The following is a 24,796-nucleotide window of genomic DNA, read 5'->3' on the forward strand; positions in this document are numbered from 1 at the left end:
AAACAACCAAAAATTTCAAAACTAAAGGCTGGTTTATACTACGGGTGTGTTTGTAAATTTAATCTGGAGTGCCAGAGTGTGAGACTGTGCTCTGGGTGTTCGTAAACTCAGAGCGTTGTTAGATTGTCAGTTCGTAAATTCAGAGCGTTTCGCTCTCAGAGCACACATTGGACGCTCTGGCCGAGGAGTAGGGTTGATCAGAGCATTCTGACCTAACAACAGCAGTCAAGCACCCAAGCTAACTGGCTAACATTGGCTAGATACTTCCAGACACAAATGAGAGAACAGCTCACTCTCACCATTTTACTCACCCTAGCAGAGCTGGTAAGGCTTTTTTATGTTATCCAGGGCATTGGTGACTGCAACTGTGCTGCTGGCACCTTTTGGCTAACATTTACTGACACCGGCCATATTCAACCGGTTTTGAACATTCATAAATGCGTCAGTTATTCTGCACTCAGGCACACTCAGACGCGAGTGCTCTGAAATCGGAGTAGATAGCCAGAGCGAATTTACCAGCTACGTCTATCGACAGTTTGTCGTAGTGACATCATGAACATTCTATTGAAATGGTTACTTGTATAGTGGAGTCTTTTGTTTAGACCTGTAGCTAGCTAGCTAAACAATGAAACATAATCCTAACGTTACTACCCTGCATGAATCTGCAGGTAGCTAACCAGCCATGTTCAATGATAGCTAGCTAGCTAGCTAACATTAGGCTATAACTAGCAATGCAAATGTCTCTGAGATACAAATAATGTTACTACACAGATCACACAAGTAACGTCAGCTAGCAAGCCAGCCAGCTAATATTAGCTAGCTAGCTAACAATACACTTTACACTTTAACTTGAAAGGAAAATGACTGTAATACAAAATTTGAAACGCGTAATATCTGAAAATGTAGCTAGCAAAACTATCTTACCCGTTTACATGGATGGACACTTCTCCCTCTCTGTCACCATGGATGCCATGGTTGCCCTTAGTTTGAAGATGTAATCCGGAGGCAGGTGTTTTATACAACAGACTTCTGTGTGTTTTCTTTTCGACTCCATCTGCATATTTGCAATCTAAAGGCAGAATTTTCTCCATCTCCTTAGCTGTCATACTCTAATTCCACTGATTTCAAAACTCGGTCCTCCAGAAAGTGGAGAGCAACACTTATGCAGTTCTACTACATGATATCTTTAAAAAAAAGCCTTGTTAGAAAGGATTACCTACACATACTGAACAGCTCATGTTTATAGACAGAAGCGAGCTACATGGCAGACCAATCCGAACTCATCTCTCGGCATGTCCAGCCCACTCATTATCTCAGCCAATGTTGCTGTCTTTTTCTGTGGCTAAACCAACTAGGCTCGTAATTTAACAAATTTACAGACGGCATACTAGTTTGTTATTGAGGCACATGAAAGTTCACATGTTCCAGAAAGCATTTCTGCCAAAAAACGCATTTAGATTTTTTTGTTTGTTTGTTTTCGTTCAAATGGCTATCCTGTGCGACATGCGACACACGCCTAGTTTAAAACTTTGTTTAAGGAGTGGGGTGTTTTCTACATTTGCAAATAAAAACCTGTTTATAAATTTATAAAAACCTGTTTTAACTTTGTCATTATGGGGTATTGTGTGTAGATTGATGAAGGGAAAAAAACAATTGAATACATTTTAGAATAAGGCTGTAACATAACAAAATGTAGAAAATGTCAAGGGGTCGGAATACTTTCCGAATGCACTGTATGTAAAAAAATATATATTAAAAACGCATGCACGATCAGAAGGATAGCTAACTATTTACTGGGAAAGATTCTTAAGCAAACAACCCAAGCATCAGGTGAACTACTGTTCTGTGGTCTGGGGAAATGCATCAGCGGTGAAATTAGGAGGCTGCAGATTGCACAGAACAAAGCAGCAAGGATTGTTTTAAGGTGGAGATATGACTATTCTGTTGTAGTCATGCACAATGCTCTAGGATGGTCATTTATCAACAAGATAATTGAAAAAAACATGCTTATTTTATTTCACGATGTACACCATTTAAAGTGGCCAAACTCCACTCATAACAGTATTCAGTTGGTAAGAGACCGACATTCAGTCAATACTAGGAATAGATTGTCCACCATCTATGTGTTATCACTGCAGAAAAGAGAAATAGGCTAAAGAACATTTCGAGTCAGTGCAATAAAGAAATGTAATAATTTATCTGAGCAAACCAGAAACCTTTCGATATATAAATTCAAACAATACTTTTGAACCATTGAAATATAATCAATTGAAAGGTTGTGCAGGACTATGGTAGATGGTAGACTATGGTAGATGTGTAACGCACGTCGTCGGGAGAAGGAGAAGAGGACCAAGGTGCAGCGTGGTAAGTGTTCATATTATTTAATAAAATACGCAACACTTGACAAAACAACAAACACGACAAACGAACAGTCCTGAAAGGTGAAACAAACACTAAACAGGAAACAACCACCCACAAACACAGGTGGGAACAGGCTACCTAAGTATGATTCTCAATCAGAGACAATGATAGACAGCTGCCTCTGATTGAGAACCATACCAGGCCAAACACACAGAAATACAAAACAAGGACAACATAGAACACCAGACATAGAATGCCCACCCAAACTCACGCCCTGACCAACCAAAATAGAGACATAAAAAGGATCTCTACGGTCAGGGCGTGACAAGATGATGGAATCAATCTATCTTTTCAGACTGTTCAAGTATTTATCTGGTCAATATTTCAGTGTATTATGTCTGATGTGTGTTATATGTGAAAATGTGATTGTATTATTAATTGTATTTTAATGTTTAAGGACTCTTGGAAGATTAGTCCAAATTAGGACTAAAAGAGATCTTAATAAAATCAAATCAAAGCGCCCTAAAATGACAGTAATTCAGCATCAAAAACAATGGGGAGCTCGCTCTCAGGCTAAAGCTACAGTAGCGAGTAGCCTAGCATAGTTTGAATGTTACACTAATCAATGTCAGAGACAATTAGGAGCAGAGAATGCTCACTATGAGAGAATGTATGTCTGGGGAATGTAGTGTCTGGGGGAATCTAGTGAAAATGCAAGCAGTTAAACCAAATAACACCTCAATGATAGGCTATTATTTCCATGATGGCGATTAGAACAGAGACACTTAGATTTTGCCCTTTCGTTAGGTAGTGCAAGAGATGATTGGGTGAGTGTTCAATACAGCAGCAATGCATTCACACATGCCTGGGTCAGTAAGGGTAGCCAGTGACAGTGCATGTCCGGGCTCTGTGCTGGTGCTGTGTGGGGGTAGATTTGTGCTATGTGTGCCAGTACCAGTCCATTCTGGTACACAGCCAAAATAACCATTTACTTCTCCCACACTGGACACTGTAGGTATCAGTACAACAGGGACTTAACAACAGCCCTAGACAACGCTTAAGCCATGTAAATATCATATTCGTTTCAAACAAAGTACACAAAGCAACAACACCTATCCTATGTCCCTGTGTGTGAGCGCACTTGCACGAAGTGCATGAGTGTGTGAGAAAAGGAGGGAGGGAGAGGGAGATAAATGAGACTGAGTGGCTCTAGTGGCAAACTGCAGTATAGAAGCAAGGTCAGTTGACAGTGACCTGCCAGATTCCCTCTCCAGAGGTGTCAATATGGCACAGACCTGTGATGTCTGAAGCCATCCAGAATCCTCTCACACTGTGGGCCAGGACACAGAGATACTTGGGGCTAAGGCCCTCATCCCACTACGACAGATGGAGAGTCTGAGGAGCTGAGTGGTGAAAGGGATTTCTTCTTTTCTATTCACAGCACATCCTTGCTTTTCATTGTGGCTGGCTACGCAACATTCTTGGTCCGCAGCTCAAATTAACCATAAATATCAAAGTATCCAGTAAGCAAAAACTATTTAAGAATCCAAGCAACTTTTCTTCTAAAACATATTACACTACGGATAATGCAACCAAACCCTATTACTCTTGAATAATGCAACAATTCACTAGCATGAGCAGACAGTTAAAGGGTTTATTTTCTTGTCCGTACACATTAAATTAGCTAACAATACACATCCAACTCCTGCTAGCTAGCTAACTAACAACATGCTTCATGATCAAGTAACGTTAGCATATTAATAATGAACGTTTACCCCTCCCATACGAATATAAAAGTACAGTAATGTTATCATACAGTGTCATTCATATTATAACATAAGTTACACAGCTAGGTAACATTAGTGAGCAATCTATCTAGCTAAACAAAATCATTTCTGCTGACTTTTAGCTGAACCATAGCTAGATAGGTGTTCTTAAGCGTACACTAGCGTATTAATGTCATCTTAGAACAAACCAGGCTTAATTTGATCAATATCATGGAAGTCATTTAGAGGTTTAAGCAAATTGTGATTGAAAACGTTGGTAATTCCCTGGGGAGTTGCTTCTTGCCTGGACATCAGTGGCTCAATGCAATCATGCAACAATAAAAACATAACAATTTTATTTAAAGCTATGGTGACAATTTCAGAATGTAAAAGACTGTTACTACAGGTAAATTACAGGTGAACAATAAGGAAAATGTAAGTATATTTCAGCTGTTTCAAAACCATTGCTCTGCTATTACAATTTTTACTGTAAGTGTTGGCTCAACAAGACAATTCTGTTTACTTGGCCCTGCTTAGAGGGGGGCAAATGTCGGGCGAGTGTTGTGCGCTACCTCTGGAGGTAGCAGTCGAGACGTGACAAGTTCACGAGTTTACATTGCAGTAATATGTGTAGCAAAGGTATTTTTGTGAAAAGTCTAGTAAGTGTGAAGACCCTCTAAAGTACAGGTAAACGGAACAAATCAAATATACAGTGACCTCGTTCAGTTGCTGGCTGAGACCAGGCCACCACACAGCCTGTTGTGCGCGTTCTCTGCACTTGACCACACCTTGATGACCCTCGTGCAGCTTAGTGAGGACATAATTTTATAAGGCTGATGGAATGACAAGTCTTGCTCCTTTCAACAGGAGACTGTCGTGCACTGTGAGAAAAGCGTGTTCTGCCCAGTACAGTTTCAGTGGTCCTTCGCGTCCACTGAACTCAGGCCATCCTTCCTGACACACTATCATGACTTTTAAGCTCACACTGTCGGCTTTGAGTTTATCTCTCAGATTGCCCATGTAATAAACACTCGCTGGAAGCTGTTCCATGATGGTATTAACATATATATTTGTAATCTCAATGAGCTCCTTTCTGCAGCAGTAGCTTTGGCTTTGACTGGCGCACGTGAGAGCGTGTCTGCAGTCCACAGACTCTTTCCAGGGACATTAGCAATGTATCTCTAAGTCTCATCCTGAAGCGCTGGATTCGTAGGGGAAGGGTGTCTAAGGGTTGGTTCCCGAGAAGGCTCAGGAGAGATTTATGATCAGTTTCCAACTGAAAGTGTTGACCAATGAGAAAGTCTCTGAATCTTTCACATGCCCATGTCAGCCCCAGAGCTTATTTTTCTACTTGAGCGTATCTCTACTCGGTCGGTGTGAGAGACCAGGAAGCATAGGCAACGGTTCTCCATTCCTCACTCTTCTTCTGCAGCAGCACACCTTCAGCAAGCTCAATGCAAACATGGGCTTCTGGAAGATCACGCTAGTCTAAGAGACAGTTAAGCTAACAACCTTCATCAACTCTTTCGGACGTTACTACTTCAACTGTGTGACTTTCGGCATCGCTTCAGCGCCTGAACACTTCCAGAACAGAATGGTGACAGAGATGACTGTAGACCTGGAAGGTGTGGTCTGTCACATGGCTGATGTGTTCGTTTTGGCAGGAAGTGAAGTTCCTGGGCCACATTATATCGTACAAAGGAGTACAGCCCAACCCGACAAAGACAGAGGCTGTCAAGGAGATGGCGGAGCCATCCAACGTCTGTGAGCTGCAAAGTTTCTTAGGAATGATGAACCAGCTGGGAAATCCCTCAGTTAGGACCCATCGGCTGACACCTTGAACTTTTTGTTTGGGTCGTACAGGGCTAGCACGGGTGTGGATGTCAGCTTCTCCTTCAGCTCTTTGAAGGCTTTGACTTGGTCGGCCCCCTAGTACAAGTGTTTTTTAATTGAGAGTAAGTCTATAAGATGTTTGTCCTTTTCTGCTAACTGAGGGATTTCCCCGTAACCCAACGACTAGCCTGTCTCTAATTAGTTCATCATCTAAAAGTCCATAGTTGCAATGTTCTGCTAGGGAATATAAGACTGTGACAAAATAACACACTATTTCATTTTCCGCCTGTCTCTGCAAGTTAGATCATGTTCTTTTTCACAATAAAGAATGCCTGAAATCCATCTCTTACTTATCCTTACTGTTGTTGCTCCAGTTCGTTTAGGTTTAGACCCCTCAAAACATTATCGGCTTCGTCACCCATACAGTACATGAGAGTGTTTACCTGGTTTTCCTCGGTAGAAGATTACTCGCCTGACGAAAGTGCTCGAACCTCTGCTGGCTGTATGCTAAATGTAGCACTTGGGATTGTGTGCGCGAGCATCTGTGCCCCTCCCGCTGCATCTTGCACGGGGGGCTGGCCTCTTCCTCAACCCACTGCTGCAGGTGGCTGCAGCGCTTCTCCTGCGCTGTTGTTTCATGCTGATTAGCCTCCTCAATTTTCTTCCCAAAATGTTTCAACTCGGTAAGCTAAAATCTGTTAGTAAATACACTCGTTCTAGTCCACTTCTGACACCATGTTGTGTAATCAGACTTGTCTGTATGTGAGTAAAATAACTACTAACAGGGTATCTTTATAAAGTAGAGCTTTCCCCGACAAAAAAATAATCTTAGTTTAGTCTCAGTTTAATCTCAGTTTAGAACCACCAAGACTCTTTCTAGAGCTGGCCGCCCGGCCAAACTGAGCAATCGAGGGAAAAGGGCCCGATGGTCACTCTGACAGAGCTCCAGAGTTCCTTTGTGGAGATTGGAAAACCTTCCAGAAGAACAACCATCTCTGCAGCACTCCACCAATCAGGCCTTTATATGGTAGAGTGGTCAGACAGAAGCCACTCCTCAGTAAAAGGCACACGACAGCCCGCTTGGAGTTTGCCAAAAGGCACCTAAAGGACTCACAGACCATGACAAACAAGATTCTAATCAGGATCGTGGGAAATAATGAATGGACCAAAGCATAGAGAGATCCTCGATGAAAACCTGCTCTAGAGCGCTCACGACCTCAGACTGTAGCAAAGATTCAACTTCCGACAGGACAATGACCCTAAGCACACAGCCAAGACAATGCAGGAGTGGCTTCGGAACAAGTCTCTGAATGTCCTTGAATGCCCCAACCAGAGCCCGGACTTGAACCCGATCGAACATCTCTGGAGAGACGTGAAAATAGCTGTGCAGCTAACCAATACAACCTGACAGAGCTTAAGAGGATCTGCAGAGAAGAATGGGATAAACTCCCCAAATACAGGTGTACCAAGCTTGTAGCATCATACCCAAGAAGACTTGAGGCTGTAATTGCTGCCAAAGGTGCATCAACAAAGTACTGAGTAAAGGGTCTAAATACTTATGTAAATGTGATATATATATATTTGTTTTTTTTATAAATGTGAAAAACCTGGTTTTGCTTTGTCATTATGGGGTAATGTGTGTAGATTGATGAGGAAAAAACCTAATGTAATACATTTTAGAATACGGCTGTAACGTAACAAAATGTGAAAAAGTCAAAGGGTCTGAATACTTGCCGAATGCACTGTATATATATATGTATATATATACATATATAGTACCAGTCAAAAGTTTGGACACACTATTTTCTACATTGTAGAATAATAGTGACGACATCAAAACTATGATATAATAACAAAAAAGTTTTAAAACAAATCAAAGTGTGCCTTGAACAAATCATTTTATATTTAAAATTCTTCAAAGTAGCCACCCTTTGCCTTGATGACAGCTTTGCACACGCTTGGCATTCTCTCAACCAGCTTCATGAGTGCTTTTCCAACAGTCTTGAAGGAGTTCCCACATATGCTGAGCACTTGTTGGCTGCTTTTCCTTCACTCTGCGGTCCAACTCATCCCAAACCATCTCAATTGGGTTGAGGTCAGGTGATTGTGGAAGCCAGGTCATCTGATGCAGCACTCCATCACTCTCCTTCTTGGTCAAATAGCCCTTACACTGCCTGAGGTGTGTTTTGGGTCATTGTCCCACTAAGCGCAAACCAGATGGGATGGCGTATCACTGCAGAATGCAGTGAGGTAGCCATGCTGGTTAAGTGTGCCTTGAATTCTAAATAAATCACTGACAGTGTCACCAGCAAAAAAAACACACCATCACACCTCCTCCTCCATGCTTCACAATTCAACCATGAAAGCCTGATTCACGCAGTCTCCCCTGAACAGTTGATGTTCAGTTGATGTTGAGATGTGTCTGTTACTTGAACTCTATGAAGCATTTATTTGGGCAGCAATCTGAAGTGCAGTTAATGCTAATGAACTTATCCTCTGTAGCAGAGGTAACTCTGGGTCTTCCTTTCCTGTGGCGGTCTTCATGAGAGCAAATTTCATCATAGCGCTTGATGGTTTATGCGACTGCACTTGAAGAAACTTTCAAAGTTCTTGAAATTTGCGGATTGACTGACCTTCATGTTTTAAAATAAACATGGACTGTCGTTTCTCTTTGCTTATTTGAGCTTTTCTTGCCATAATATGTGACCCGTTTCAGGAAACTAGGTGTATGTCGCAAGTCACGACTTCACAGGAGAGCCATTTTAAGTTTTTGTTGTAGAAATGCCTTCTGGAACATGTGAACTTTCATGTGCCTTAATAAAAATCTTGTTTAGTTTTTTTACCTGTATTTAACTAGGCAAGTCAGTTAAGAACAAATTCTTATTTTCAATGACGGCCTAGGAACACTGGGTTAACTGCCTTGTTCAGGGGCAGAACAACATATTTTTACCTTGTCAGCTCAGGGATTAGATCTTGCAACCGTTCAGTTAGTAGTCCAACGCTCTAACCACGAGGCTACCTGCCGTATGCCATCTGTAAATACTAATAAAATAGTTACATTACGAATTGTTGGTTAAGCCACAGAAAAGAACAGCAACCTTCCCACTAGCCATGATTGGCTGAGATAATGAGTGGGCTAGACATGCCGAAAGAGGACGTCGGATTGGTCTGCCATATAAAAGGCTTCTGTCTATTTGAGCTGGTCAGTCTGTGTTGGTAATCCTGTCGAACGCTGCTTTTTTTTGTATGTATCGTGTATTGGAGCTGCATAAATATTGCTCTCCACTTTCTGGAGGATCGAGTTTTGAAATCAGTGGAATGATAGCTAAAGAGATGGAAAACACCTGTCTTTGGATTACATCTTTAAATTAAGGGCAACCGTGGTATGACATCCGTGACAGAGAGAAGCGTCCATCATACGGGTAAGATATGATCTGATTCGCCATGATGTTTTCTATGTTTTCTATGCTTTCTCTGTTTTCTATAAATGGTTGAAAATACTCTTCACAAAATACTGCTGTGCGTAACGCGTGTGTCTGCAAAAAGTCTGATCGTCAATGGTGGAATGAAGTTCGTTACGCGTGAGAAGTTGAGAAGATATAATGTTAGCTACCAACATTTTCAGATGTTACACATTTCTAATTTTGACAGAAAGTGGTTTCATTTCAAGCTAAAGTGTACTATTAGCTAGCTAGCTAACGTTAGCTGGCTGGCTCCCTACCTAACGTTATGTGTATGATGTTATTATTCGTATCCCAGAACCGTTTGCTTTGTTAGTTAGAGCCTAATGTTAGCTAGCTAACATTGAATCTGGTTGGTTAGCTCCCAGCAGATTCATGCAGGGTAGTAACGACATGATTTGGCACTATGTTCATTGTTGTTTAACTTCTTATGGCTGCAATCCCGTTAACGGGATCAACATCCGGGAAATTTCAGAGCGACAAACTAAAAATACAACATCGTGACATTAAACATTCTTGAAAATTCAAGTGTCTTACATCCTTCAAAAGATTAGAATCTTGGTAATCAAACTGCGTTTTCCGATTTAAAATAGCTATTACAGAGAAAAAAATGACATGCTTTTGTTTGAGAAGAGCGATCAACAACAACAAACTTTTTCCGCCATGACAGGTTTGACACATTCACATCTGAAGGTAAAATTATGACTTATATTCTGATATCTTGCTCTTATTTCTCCTCCTGAGGGTCCCAGTGATCAAATGAAGTGCTGTTTTCTTTGATAAAATCCATTTTTATAGCCTAACACAAAACATTTTGTAAACAGCTTGTGTCGTGAATTCCGTCTCTATCAACTTTTGACGAAGCATTCGACGTAATTACACAAACAATCATTTATATAGTCATGGTTGGTTTCATTGCAATCCTATGGATGTTTGCAACACAGCCAAACGTGATGGTTCTTTTTGCGGGGCGTATTGACCGAAAGGAACTGATTTGAAGACAACGAGCAATGACCTCATGTTTCGTTGATTGACTGTATTTCTGCCCAATGACCACTGATCTTCTTGAAATCTAGCTGGGTAGATAGCCAATGAGCTGAGGTAAACGCCAGTATGTGATGGTTATGGGTTGAACCACCAGCCCTTGTTAGTAAACGCACGCGTAACGAACTTCATTCCACCATTGACGATCAGACTTTTTGCAGACACACGCAAAGTGAGACAGAGTTTTTTCTTGAAGAATCTTTGAGTGAGCATAGTTTTGACTCAAAGACTGAAGAAATGTTTCTGCAAGGAGAGGACATAATTCTGGACTGGTCAGTGCTAATTCCATTGATTGAAATATTTTTGGTGTGCAATTTCTAGAAATATAATCAGTAATGAAATGTGTAAAGTACACATTGGCTATACATAGTGTGTGTGTGTGTATGTATGTATGTGTATGACCCATAACCTGTGTTTGTGTTTGTTTGGGTGCGTGTGCGTGTGTGTGTGTGTGTGTGTGTGTGTGTGTGTGTGTGTGTGTGTGTGTGTGTGTGTGTGTGTGTGTGTGTGTGTGTGTGTGTGTGTGTGTGTGTGTGTGTGTGTGTGTGTGTGTGTGTGTGTGTGTGTATCTATGTATATATGTATGTATGTTATGTATGTATATAATATATATATATATATATATATATATATATATAATTATATATATATATATATATATTCCATGTCAGATATATATATTTTCAATTTTTTATTCAAATGGAATGGAGTAGAACAGCAAACACACACATGCGCACTGGGCCACATGGCCACTTGTGTGTGTGGTGTTTGTATTTATGTGTATGTATGTATGTATGTATGTATGTATGTATGTATGTATGTATGTATGTATGTATGTATGTATGTATGTATGTATGTAATGTATGTATGTATGTATGTATGTATGTATGTATGTATGTATTATGAAGTTATCAGTCTAAAACTTTGCACAAACTACAGTTGCCCTCTTGTGTTCTCCATCTAAATTGTCCCCAGCATCCTATCTGACTGTTTGGCTATTCCAGTACATGTGAAAGATGACAACAATAAAAAAACAGAACTTACCTAGCTAAGTTCATTGTTAACCTAGCTAGCTACATCTCTTAAGCTAAAGTGTACAACACCCGTTGAACATGGCAGGTGTCAGTAAACGTAGGCAAAAAAGCGTAATGAAATTGTTGCCAGCAGAGCTGGTTAGGCTGTTTTCATGTTATCCAGAGGTAAACAAATCATTGGCCAGAGCGGCAAGTGAGCACTCTGAACGCCCCGAGAGCAAAACGAGATAGGTGGGGCTAAAGCTTAAGAGGGTTTGAACGATGCTGAATGGGTGTAGACAAAGAAGGGCTCTTCACTAGATACCAAAATATTCAAAGGCCATTTTCTCAAAAGTGAGTTTACAAGTTTATCATCTTTCAAAGCAGAATTACTTCCCATTGTTCCTCAAAAATGCAGTGTATGATATACCATTTTATATCTCTGAATCTCTACTTTTATCCAATGTAAAAAACACAATATTACTACATAAGACGGAATCCAGGGGGTGAGTCACATATGGACAAATAGGGCAATCTTCTGTATACTACCCCTACCTTGTCACAACACAACTGATTGGCTCAAACGCATTAAGAAGGAAAGAAATTCCACAAATGAACTTTTAACTAGGCACACCTGTTAATTGAAATGTATTCCAGGTGACTACCTCATGAAGCTGATTGAGAGAATGCCAAGAGTGTGCAAAGCTGTCATCAAGGCAAAGGGTGGCAACTTTGAAGAATCTCAAATATAAAATATATTTTGATTTGTTTAACACTTTTTTGGTTACTACATGATTCCATATATGCTATTCCATAGTTTTGATGTCTTCACTATTATTCTACAATGTAGAAAATAGTAAAAATAAAGATAAACCCTTGAATGAGTAGGTGTGTCTAAATTTTTTACTTATACTGTATATATTTGCTACTCTCGACTACAAAAATCTCGGCCGACCAACATCCTGTTGACCAAATAATCGACCAGGCGACTAACTGGGGTCAGCCTTATTATGAAGACAAATTGATTGCAAACTTGACATTGCTTCACATTATAAGCTACATGATAGAGAGCGATGCTCTCCTCATGAACCCCTAAATTCCCACAGGCCCTCATATGGCCAATCAGGATGCAATACACAAATAACACCACAGCATCCACATTAATGTAGAAGTGTTCAGAAACATATTCTATTCTTATTTACAATAAAAGTAACTCCAAAATGACACAATAATTTTGGTCCCCTAAAATGGTGGGACTATGTACAAAAATGTCTAAACGGTTCACCCGATATGGATGAACAGGGGCGCATTAGTTTTAAAAGGGGGGACTTCTTTTTTTATCTAGCCGGATAAACAGTCCAAACAGACTATCCGACCGCTCAGTGTCGTCCGCATGGTCCTAAAGCACACCATTGCCTCGTTTTGTATCACATTCCAATGATAAAACTGTGGGGAATGCAATTTCAGAATGTCCCCTCTGTCCCCTGTGAAAGTCACGCCCCGTGGATGAAAGTACTCTCAAATTAAAGCTGACAGTCTGCACTTTAACCCCATAGTCGTTGTATCATTTAAAATTAGAAGTGCTGGAGTACAGAGCCAAAACAACAAAAAATTTGTCACTGTCCCAATAATTACAGAGGGCACTGTAAACATCCTTTATATTTTTTTATTCAGAGCCTACAGATGTAAGACATTAATTGGAGCCAGTTTGCTACAGCAAGAAAATAATCCTGCAGCAGTAGGAAATGTGAATTATTGTGAATTATAATTAATGTACATATTTTGTAGGGGTTGGTATGTTTTTCAAATCTGACGTTTTAAATGAGAAATTACAAACTTTATAGCCTTTTTAAAACTGGAATACATTATATATGCATTACCTGCGTGCAAGAACATTTTCAGCAACAACATAGTGATCAAATTAAGATCCTACATCTGTAGTAACAACATACTGAGAATAATCGGATATTTTAATTTTAGACATTTAGCAGACACTCTTATCCTGAGCAACTAGGGTTAAGTGCCTTGCTCAAGGGCACATCAACGTATTTTTCACCTTGTCAGCAATTCGAATCAGCAACCTATCGATTTCGGCCCAACGCTCTTTATCGCTAGGCTAACTAACGTCCATTACACATTAATCACACATTAAATGTAAAAATGACTGAGACATCACAGCTTGTCTAGGTCAACTAATCACAGTGGAAGCAGAAAGTATTTCAACTGCTGCTCAACATCAAAATCTGGACTATTCATATTTTCCATTTCCAGCTACATCAAACATGCTAATTGAGAATATAACATATCTTTCACTATGTAAGGCTTACCTGCAATCTGAGGTACAGACAACACATTATACTAAAGAGTGAATGTTCACGGGCAGGTAATGGTAACCCTCTCTCCAAAAAGCACATTTCCTGTCTTCTATCTACAGACCTGTCAACTCATATACTTATAACTAAGTTACTACTCAGCATATACTGTACTAAATAAAGAATCTGTTGTCAAAACACTGATGATGAAACAACTGCATTAATCATATTAGATAACACAGACATAAAATAACAGGCCTCTAAATCATGGTTACATATTGCTTACTAATTACAATATAGGACATATTAATACTACACAGGTAGACATCATGCCCTAATCATAAACTGCATGATTTACTATAATACATTCTTGTGGTTTAACATTTTCCCTCACAGAAGAACTGTTGCTCAGGACAGGACAGTGATGTGTCAGCTTATTATGACTCTTTTTGACATAGGGCTGTCAGAGAAGGTTGGCTGGGTTGATCTGATGGGAGAGGAGCTGTAGTGACAGTTAAGAAACCTCAGTATGGGAAAGGTCAGGAACTCACTAAGTGAACATATATAAGCTACCATGAGCTCCCGTCTACCATCCAAACACCACCAAAACAAATGGCTGGACTAAAGTAAGCCCAGTCAAACCAGCTACAGTAAGCCTAGTCTCACATTGCCATATTTTGTAGCCTAAGCCTGTAACCAGGAACATGAGACCAGGAGAGAGCACACTCAATAATCATGACCTACATTATAATAAAGTGATTCAGTACAAAACATGATGATTCCTCATTGCCAACAAATAGAAGGGAATACAACAAACACTGTGGTTTTTCTAGAATAATAACAGAGTAATAGCATATGTTTGACAATCAGTGTCATTTAGAAAGCCTGATGCAGCAGAAGCAGAAGCAGTGAGACACCCTTTTCTTTCCCTAATAACACAGATCTCAAGGTGAAAGCCTCATTAATATCCCCTCACACCCGCCAAAAATCTGCCCTGCTGCTGTCACATACTAATTGCTTCTCTACCACACAAGAAGATGTGCTCTGGAAAAGATGAGCTCTTTTAATTAACCCCTCGACCGACTGTGGATTAACAAGAGGTTCTAATCCATTCAAACCTCATAGAAGAGGAAGTGCTGCCTTAACTCTCATGTTCTGCAGGACCATGGAAGCGGTTAAAGAACATCCGGTACTAGCTGCCTGCAGGTGCTGACTACAGGGGAAAGCTGTGGCTGTTAGGAGTCCCAAGCTATGATGAAGGAGAATACTAAAGAGGAGAAACACTGGATCTCCACACTGAGGAGCCCATCTGACAGAGAGCTGGCTCAGTCAGAGAGAGAGTGACAGCGTCAAATACACAGGTACTGCTGCTCAATGAGCTAAATCTAACAGAAACCAACTGTTGGAGTGAATGGGCCAAATGTAGGCACCCCTTAGCATATTCTCACAGCAGGAAGATGTTGCAATGTGAAGTCAAATATGTAAGATCAACATATCATATTGTATTAGGCCTATACCATTTACCACATAAATTCCACAATGTTTCCTTTGCACGTTAACTACTTCCAGCCATTGATTAGGGCATGGCTCCAGTTATGGCTTGATGCACTTCTGGTCCTATTATGTGCAGTAAAGCCTCAGAGTTAATCAATTCATACAGAGTCATTTGTGCAGCAGTAATTCAGGCAGCATTGCATAACAGGAGCCGTGCTAAATCACTGTCCGTGCCAGGAAACCAATGTCCAACCTGCATAATGCACTGCTGCTGACCTGCAAACACACCACACTGTAGCCCACAGTGTAGACAGCTCTGGAACGGTGCTGATCAAAAGCCAAAACTAATCTACACAGGGCCTAGGGAGGAGCGCTTTCCTATTCTTATCAAAAAGAAAAGCAAAAATACAGAGACCTCATCCACAGTCAAAAAGAAAAAAAGGCCTACAGATTAGCATATGCTTTATTAGGTTGACAACATCTGACAGTTGTTCCAATTTTTCAATTTTAGTCTTGGTTCACAGGACTCAGGAAAAAGCGGATTGCAATTACCACGCCCCACTCATACCCCCACTTCGCTCTAATCAAGGCTCAGAATCCCCAGAAGTCTTGAAGGAAAAAACATGCAGAGTTTAGGTTTGAGCTCTGTGTGATCCTTCATTTGCATCTTTACAATAAGAGTATATCACGCACACACACACCATAGACACTAATATTCTCCCCAAGGAACATACAAACATGCACACGCACACACACACACCATAGACACTAATATTCTCCCCAAGGAACATACAAACATGCACACGCAGGCACACACACACCATAGACACTAATATTCTCCCCAAGGAACATACAAACATGCAACACGGCAGGCACACACACACCATAGACACTAATATTACATTTACATTTAAGTCATTTAGCAGACGCTCTTATCCAGAGCGACTTACAAATTGGTGCATTCACCTTATGACATCCAGTGGAACAGCCACTTTACAATAGTGCATCTAAATCTTTTAAGGGGGGGGGGGGTGAGAAGGATTATTCTCCCCAAGGAACATACAAACATGCACACGCAGGCACACACACTCATGTTTGCAATCAAAGCTTCAACCTGGATCACTACAGACACAGTGACATCTGCAGAGGTTAACTAACAACACATCAAAGTTCAACGTAACGGTGTGATAAGGTTACCAAGTGGAGCAGAAGGGCGAGAGGCCAGGGTGTGCCGGTGTTTTGAATCCAACAGTACATGATCCCTAGCGACTAATTAGCATTCAAAGCAGGGAGCCGCGCCACATAAACACTTGCCCACCTGCCGCAAAAGGCCCACATCACAAAGAATCCTCCCTGCCTCTCCTTGAGCAATAATGGCAGGCAGGCTTTTATGTGATACCTTGCACAGCAGACGGCACACCTCTTTCCCATGCAGTCCCTCCTCCCAACACATCAACAAATTAATGTATTGTAACAGAAGACCGCCCTTCAACTCAACACTTTAAAACTATCAGATCTAGAGTCAGTTTAGTAGTCTAGCTCTTCGTCCTTGGCCTCAAGAACAACATCTGAAAACAGACGAAATCTGTCAAAACTGAATTGTTATTTATTTCTGAGAACATGAGCTCCCAAATATGGAGTTGATGTATGTATGTATCTCATACCAGCAGAAAAGCTGTAGCCAAGATATCCAGGAAAACATCAATGAAATACACAGGAAACAGGCTGGGGGGAAAGCCCGGAAAAGCAGCAGCCATGTTTGTTATTGGTTGGCCTCATCTGCTCTCTCCACCTGGGAACAGATGGAAAGAGTGTCTCTCTGCAGCAGTCAAATTGATAGGGAGTGGGACAGTTTATCAAGTCAGAAAGTAGGCAGGGTGCTGATGTGTTACCCATTTCTAATTCTCCTAATCTATGAGGTGTGGCACTGTCAACAACAAAGTGAAAGTCACGTGTGGCTCAGATTGTAGAGCATGGCGTTTGCAACACCAGGGTTGTGGGTTTGATTACAAACAGGGGACCAGTATTAATACAATTTAAAATGTATGTACTCACTTCTGTAAGTAGCTATGGATGAAAGATTCTGCTAAATAACTGAAAACTAAACAGTAAGAAAGGAGAGGGGTTATTCTGAATATCACAGAATTGTCCCCCCTTGTCAGTGAATCCTAGCAATATCAGGTGAGAACACAGTCAATTGACTATTCCATTGTGTTCCCTCACTCTCTCTGCCTGTGTTTCAGAGGAGAGCCTCTGAAATTCTCACACAGGACAAGGAAAGAACTAGAGCCAAGCAGTCTCATTCCTCACCCCCAACCATGCCTGGAGTGGAGCAGGAACTCAACTCACAGGATGGAAATGTATTACGTGTTTTGACTAGAGAGAGGATGTGGAATCTTGGAGCAATATGAACAGGGATTTCTGCTAGTTGGGATGCAGGAAACCAAGAGGAGGGAACCTAAAGTGCAACTCTTTCAGAAATGTTAACAATCAGCGTCTTTAGATTTTGTGTTGGGGGTTTCAAATCAAATAAGTTCTGAGCAGAACTCATGCGGTGCTGTGTGGCATGGAATTTCAGTTTCACTGTACGCGACGCTGCACCTGAAAGTAACAAAAACAGTGTAGCCGTTAAAGTGAAGGAATGAGGACTAGCTGAACAGACCTGTCTGCAAATTGATATCCTGATTCAGTCATGCTCAACCCACTGCATATTCCAATCTGCTTCTCAGATTTCTGCCCACAGAACAACAGTATAGCTGTGTGGTTTCGACCCCGTATGGGGAAAGAATATGTCACTATTGTATGGAAGACACAGCATGAGGCATGGGCCTTGTTCTCTGTTTATAGACTAGGAATGGTTGCAAAGATTTTGTATGTGAGGGAGATACAGGGGGGAGTAGATCTGACAGTGTGATACTGTAGGCAGTGACTGACATGTTTAGACACAACCAGGCAGATCATCACTATAAGGCAAGATAGCCTAAAGCAACTCAACACATCCTCAGGTACCAACATTTTATTACGGAAGCGTTTTCTTTCCAACAGTTTGTTTTTCTCTGTGTGGTTGTTTGTTGGAGATGTGTTTTCCCCAATCCTTTCCCAGAACACACTATTTCCAGCACTTGTTGTGCCTGAGAGGCAGAGAAAGATGGGAATTACAGCCCGTCTGGACTTGTGAGACTGTGGCTTTGGGTTAGAGTTGAGAGTTAGATTAAGTTAGTCAGGGTATCACTCTGTCTCTTAGTGTGAGGTTACTTAAAATCATCAGCATCAGCAACAGACTGAGACTATGAGGGCAGCACAAGAAGTGGATTGATACTGTGGGGAATAGGCCTATTTGTCAGGGCTAGATTAGAATAGACATCTTGTCCCAAATCAGCACATCGACATGTTGGCAACTGCACCACTATATTACATTCTGCCTCATCAGGAGAATAAGTGTGTGGTGGGGGGGGGGGGGGGGTCACAACGCAAAATAATGTGACCTCCACATAAATAATTGTAAAGCCGCAAAGGTTAACAGTTGCCTATATCATTTTTGTGAGGTCGACGTTCCCCAAACGTGGTGGAAGGGGCAGTTTCTTTGTTCGTCTGCATTTACTCTGTGACAGCGAGTTGAAAGAGATTACATCATCTCCATTGTGAGTTCCGTGCTCTTTCGCTGTTTCCATTGGTTGACATATACCCGGCAGGCCCAAGCAGACAAAGCCGGGGCATTCCAACAGTTTAACAGGAGACAGTACCACAGTCATCCTCATCCCAGTCAGCTTTATCACCCCCATTCAACTCAATGGTGACATCGTAGGGCACCGGAGGACAGATTGCCAAGACAATCATTTACTCTTCTGCCTTTGGTCTGACAAACATTGCTTAATCATTCGAACAGGAGCCTACTCATTTTTTCATAACGTAATATATTTCTAGTCGTTATCCTTTATGGTTACGGACGGTTGGCCAAAAGGTCAATCCGCTTCTTTGATTTCACAGAGCTTAGTCAGAATAGAAAGGAAAATAACATGGCCTTGTACTTGACACCAGACATGTGTATCAGTCCATTCAGTGGCACATCCCAGGGCCTGTTATGTCTGTTCTCAGCCTTCAACAACTAACAACAGGAGGGAATGCAGGCAACATTACCCATTCAAGCAACACATTACTTGAGGAGAAAGACGATTTAAATCAAGGTGGACTAGACAGTGTCTTTCTAATTAGAATTCTAACTGATTATTCTAATTATTGTTGAATGTAAACATTTGAGCACCTTGAATAGGCAGGCAGCGGGCCAGGGTATTTAATTGGCCTGGAAGCATATTCCACCCTGTTATATTAACATGACATGTTATACATATACATAAGAGTAGGCCTGTCATGAACAAAGCAAACATTTAGTTTTAGTATTTCACTTCAAACACATTCCAGAGAGGCACTTTATAAAACTGAACTACGCTCCAATTGTTGCTCCTCCTATCTAGCATTCAGAGCCAGAAGTGAAGAGCCTGCCCTGGAGTCCACCTCCCTGACCCCGCTGTCATACTCTTGTGATAAGATATGTGAGCTGCATTTTACCCTAATTACTTATTTGGTATTTATGGTAACCATGGGGGGGGGGGGGGGGTTGTCTATGGCACAAAGCAGAGAATGGTTCACCCATCATGGGAGATTAAATAGAAAGACACTTTTCCCCATAAACAGTGTCAGCACTAGATTGATTTAAAGTGAAAACTCCATCATCATGGGGCACTGGTCCAGTTTGCATGATGATTTTTGCTTCAGTTTGCATGATGATTTTGCTTCAGCAAAACAATATCAGACTAAATATATGTAACGGCGTTCCTCCTCCTCTTCATCCGAAGAGGAGGAGCAGGGATTAAACCAAGGCGCAGCGTAGTGAAATGACATGATGAATTATTGAACAAGACAAAACGAACTATACTTGACAACACAAAAAATAACAAACGGAGTAGACAAACCTGAACGTAAGGACTTACATGTAACGCAGAACGAACGAACAAAGTACTTACTACAAACAAAACGACGAACGAACGAAACAGTCCCGTATGGTGCAAAACATAGACACAGACACAGGAGACAACCACCCACAAACAAAACAGTGTGAAAACACCTACCTTAATATGGCTCTCAATCAGAGGAAATGAAAACCACCTGCCTCTAATTGAGAGCCATATCAGGTCACCCTTTAAACCAACATAGAAACAGAAAACATAGACTGCCCACCCAAACTCACGTCCTGACCAACTAACACATACAAAACTAACAGAAAACAGGTCAGGAACGTGACATAACCCCCCCCTCAAGGTGCGTAATCCGAACGCACCACCAAAAGTCTAGGGAGGGTCTGGTGGGCATCTGACCACGGTGTGGCTCAGGCTCTGGGCGAGGTCCCCACCCCACCATAGTCAATCCCAGCTTACGTCTCCCCCTTAGAATGACCACCCTCTTATTTCCCCCACCTAATTTAAGGGGCAACACCAAGATAAAGGACAGCTCCGGGACAAGTAGCTCAGGACAGAGAGGTAGCTCAGGACAGAGGGATAGCCAGGATAGAGAGGTAGCTCAGGATAGAGAGGTAGCTCAGGATAGAGGGGCAACTCCGGACTAAGGGCAGCTCCGGACAGAGGACAGCTCTGGACTGAGAGGCAGTTCTGGATGAATGACGGCTCCGGACGCTCATGGCAGGGCTGACGGCTCTGGACGCTCATGGCAGCTGACGGCTCTGGACGCTCATGGCAGGCTGCGGCCTGGACGCGCATGGCGTGACGACTCTGACGCTCATGGCAGGCTGACGGCTCTGGACGCTCATGGCAGGCTGACGGCTCTAGACGCTCATGGCTCACTGGCGGCTCTGGACGCTCATGGCTCGCTGACGGCTCTGGCTGCTCATGGCTCGCTGACGGTTGGCTGCTCATGGCTCGCTGACGGCTCTGGCTGCTCATGGCTCACTAACGGCTCTGGACGCTCATGGCTCACTGGCGGCTCGGCAGATCCTGTCTTGCTGGCGGCTCTGGCAGATCCTGTCTGGTTGGCGGCTCTGGCAGATCCTGTCTGGTTGGCGGGCTCTGGCAGATCCTGTCTGTTGGCGGCTCTGGCAGATCATGTCTGGTTGGCAGCTCTGGCAGATCCTGTTGCGGTTGGCGGCTCTGGCAGATCTGTCTGGTTGGCAGCTCTGGCAGATCCTGTCTGGTTGGCGGCTCTGGCAGATCCTGTCTGGTTGGCGGCTCTAGCGGCTTCCTGGCGACGAACGGCTCTAGCGGCTCCTGACTGGACGAACGGCTCTGACGGGCTCGGGACAGACGGCGGCTCTAATGGCTCGGACCAGGACGGATGGCTCAGATGGCGCTATGGAGACGGATGGCTCAGATGGCGCTATGGAGACGGATGGCTCAGATGGCGCTATGGAGACGGATGTCTCAGATGGCGCTATGGAGACGGATGGCTCAGATGGCGCTGGGGAGACGGATGGCTCTGGCCGGATAAGGCGCACTGTAGGCCTGGTGCGTGGTGCCGGAACTGGAGGCACCGGACTGGAGACACGCACTTCCAGGCTAGTGCGGGGAGCAGGGACAGGGCACACTGACCTCTCAAAGCGCACTATAGGCCTGGTGCGTGGTACCGGCACTCGTGGTACCGGGCTAAGGGCACGCACCTCAGGGCGAGTGCGGGGAGAAGGAACAGTGTGTACAGGACTCTGGAGACGCACAGGTGGCTTAGTGCGTGGTGCCGGAACTGGAGGCACTGGGCTGGGGCGGGGAGGTAGCGCCGGAAATACCGGACCGTGCAGGCGTACTGGCTCCCTTGAGCATCGAGCCTGCCCAACCTTACCTGGTTGAATACTCCCCGTCGCCCGACCAGTGCGGGGAGGTGGAATAACCCGCACCGGGCTATGTAGGCGAACCGGGGACACCATGCGTAAGGCTGGTGCCATGTAAGCCGGCCCGAGGAGACGCACTGGAGACCAGACGCGTTGAGCCGGCCTCATGACACCTGGCTCAATGCCCAATCTAGCCCTACCAGTGCGGGGAGGTGGAATAACCCGCACCGGGCTATGCACACGTACAGGAGACACCGTGCGCTCTACTGCGTAACACGGCGTCTGCCCGTACTCCCGCTCTCCACGGTTAGCCTGGGAAGTGGGCGCAGGTCTCCTACCTGCCCTTGGCCCACTACCTCTTAGCCCCCCCCCCAAGAAATTTTTGGGGTTTCTTCTCGGGCTTCCTCGCTAGCCGCGTACCTTCATATCTCCGGTTCCCTTGTCCGGTTGCCTCTGCTCTCCTCAGTGCCTCCAGCTGTTCCCATGGGAGGCGATCCCTTCCAGCCAGGATCTCCTCCCATGTGTAGCAACCCTTGCCGTTTAATACGTCCTCCCATGTCCATTCCTGTTTCGTGTTCCACTGCTCGAACTTATGCTGCTTGGTTCTGGATTGGTGGGTGGTTCTGTAACGGGCTTCCTCCTCCTCTTCATACGAAGAGGAGGAGTAGTGATTCGACCAAACTGCAGCGGGTTGTGAATACATAATGATTTAATAAACAAAACTGAAGAACACGACGAACACTTGAATAATTACAAAACAAATAAACGAATGTAGACAGACCTGGACCCGAACTTACATACAACGTGAAGAACGCATGAACCAGGAAACAGACTACATAAAACGAACGAACAAACAAACAAAACCCGGAACAGTCCCGTGTGGCCCGTGTGGCGTAACATACAGACACTGACACAGGAGACAACCACCCACAAACAAACAGTGTGAAAACACCTACCTTAATATGGCTCTCAATCAGAGGAAATGAAAACCACCTGCCTCTAATTGAGAGCCATATCAGGTCACCCTTTAAACCAACATAGAAACAGAAAACATAGACTGCCCACCCAAACTCACGTCCTGACCAACTAACACATACAAAACTAACAGAAAACAGGTCAGGAACGTGACAATATAAGAGTAATGAGGTTAAGAAAATATTTATTCAACAGTAAAACAGTGGTCTTCAATTGTTTTGACTATGGACCTGTCTGATGTTATCCCAGTCATCAATCTGCCATGTTTACAAAGAATGCTAATATTTTGTCCACTATGCAACTCAATATTCTTTCCTTCCCCTTTCTGACTCATCCCACCATAACCAATCCAGTTTCCTACAGAACAATGCCACGGATCAGCATACACTAATATGGGTAGAGAGAGACGGAAGAAATAGTAGGGCAGGGATCATCAACTAGATACAGCCGTGGGCTGATGTTTTCTTGAACGGATGCTCGGGGGGCCAGAACATAATTACAATTTCTTTGTAGACTGTAAATACTTGGGAACAGATTTCCAAAATTAAAATCACTTGGAGATGATTTCCTGGTGTTTTTACAGTCTTTCATGTCCAACAATTAACATGTTATGAAATTTGCTCAGAAAACCACAGGCTGCCAGTTGGGGAACCCTGTACTAGGGGGACTCCAATTTCAACACTGTGATGTTCAAGCTCTTATATGCAGAAGACAGAAAGTACAAACAGTGAGTGAGTGCTAAATCGACTGTATTTGGACTCCTTGTGACAGCTACTGGAACTGTCAGAAACAGCTGGCCAGAGAGGACAAGTTCAAATCTCATGTCTAAGCGCATCCAGATTTGCCACTGTAGGGGCCCTTCAATGCCAAAACATTGCATGCCCTATAAAATGTCTACTACTCTACTTCATATTCCAGAACTGTATAACACTTTACATTAACCTGCTCTAATTCTTGTGTAGTAACTCTGTAATAATACTTTAGTATTTGCTTTAAAATCAAATCAAAGTGTATTTGTCACGTGCGCCGAATACAACGGATGTAGACCTTACAGTGAAATGCTTACTTACAAGCCCTAACAAACAGTGACATTTTAAAGAAAAAAATAGGTATTAGGTGAACAATAGAAAAGTAAAGAAAAAAAAGAAAAGAAAAAACAGCAAAAATAACAGAAGTGAGGCTATATACAGGTGGTACCGGTACAGAGTCAATGTGCGGGGGCACCGATTAGTCGGGCTAATTGAGGTAATATGTACATGTAGGTATAGTTAAAGTGACTATGCATAGATGATAAACAGAGAGTAGCAGTAGAGTAGAGGGGGTTGGCGTAGTAATAGTTCAATAGTTACAGTGTTACTTACTAAACAGGTGTACAGCCTGAGAGCAACAATGTAAAATGTTACTCAGAACTAAGAACTATACTAATACATTGCCTGCTTTATTACAACAGCAATGTCTAGTCAGCTGTGTCAGATCATCAATTAGCCTACTTTAGCTGATGTAAAGTATCAATTTTCCAAACAAACTGTGTTAATTTGGCCATTCTGTCCAAAACAGAGAATGCAAGGTAGGTGTTCTTTTTTTGAGTTCGAGACGAACCCTCAGGCTTGGAGGCATCTCACTGACAAAGAGACAAACAGACAGTTTAAAGGCCAAGTTAGCATACTGCATGTCCTAACCGCAGTGTTGAGCAATATTGTACATGAAT

The 24,796-nt window shown here is 42.8% G+C and overlaps 1 protein-coding gene across 1 annotated transcript in view; it reads right to left on the minus strand.

The window, feature by feature from the left end:
* LOC111968756 (signal-induced proliferation-associated 1-like protein 1) overlaps nucleotides 1–24,796 on the minus strand; it is an 81,215-nt gene that overhangs the window by 55,317 nt on the left and 1,102 nt on the right.

This window comes from Salvelinus sp. IW2-2015, linkage group LG9 (genome assembly GCF_002910315.2).
Source record: "Salvelinus sp. IW2-2015 linkage group LG9, ASM291031v2, whole genome shotgun sequence".
In the NCBI taxonomy this organism is placed as follows: domain Eukaryota; kingdom Metazoa; phylum Chordata; class Actinopteri; order Salmoniformes; family Salmonidae; genus Salvelinus; species Salvelinus sp. IW2-2015.